Below are 849 nucleotides of genomic sequence, written 5' to 3'. Positions count from 1 at the left end.
CCTTTGCCTGACTGTGCTGGCGGCACCTTTCATCATCTCCCACGGGCCAGGCTGGGTCCTGAGGAGACACGCTTCTCCTTGAACTTGGGCGTGGGGGCGGGACATTGAGTCCAGAAGATGGGTAGTTACAACAGGATTTCGAGAGAAGTGCTCTCTCCATCCAGGAGCTAGGGACACAGGCCAGAGGGGAGCCTACCCTCCCGTCCTGAGCTGTCCCCTCCTGTTACCTGCCCACATTCCATCTGCCCTCCCCTCTCCTGGTTCCAAGGAGGATACAACTTGGCCAGGGAAGCCAGGAGCCCTGATCCCTCCTTGGGGAAGCCCTCCTCGGGGAAGCCCTCCTCGAAGCCACTGTAGGCTGGCGAGGGTGCCCACAGGGCCGTGGGGACCCGGGTCAAGCACCCTCCCGAGCTCCTGTTGCAGGCACCTTGTGATTGAGTCAGGCACACAGAGGCCTTCGGACCATCGACAGGGCACGGGCACCCCCAAACCAGTTGCTGCCCTCAGGAGGCCCTGCTAAGTGGTGGGAAGCCTGGAGCTCCTGCGCTGGGGGGCCCAGCAAAGCCAGCGTGCTCAAGGGTGAGCAGGACCCCAGAGAGGCAGCTGGGAGATGACCTGACCCAGTCCGACTTCGGGCCCCTCTTTCCTGGACTTCCTGGTTTCTCGAGTCAGTTAATTCTCCTCTTTCTAAAGCCAGCCTGAAGCTGGTTTTGTGTTTCTTACAACCCAAAGGCTCTTGACAGATACCTGAAGCTGGGTGTGCCTGGGACCACCTTTCTTCTCCAGTTAAGCAGGAACCTGAGCAAAAGACAATGGAATTCATGGGGCGCCCGGGTGGCCATGTGGGTG

This window comes from Mustela putorius, unplaced genomic scaffold (assembly GCF_011764305.1).
Source record: "Mustela putorius furo isolate JIRA1106 unplaced genomic scaffold, ASM1176430v1.1 tig00000738_pilon_pilon_pilon, whole genome shotgun sequence".
NCBI classification, from domain to species: domain Eukaryota; kingdom Metazoa; phylum Chordata; class Mammalia; order Carnivora; family Mustelidae; genus Mustela; species Mustela putorius.
This window is presented reverse-complemented; position numbering follows the sequence as displayed.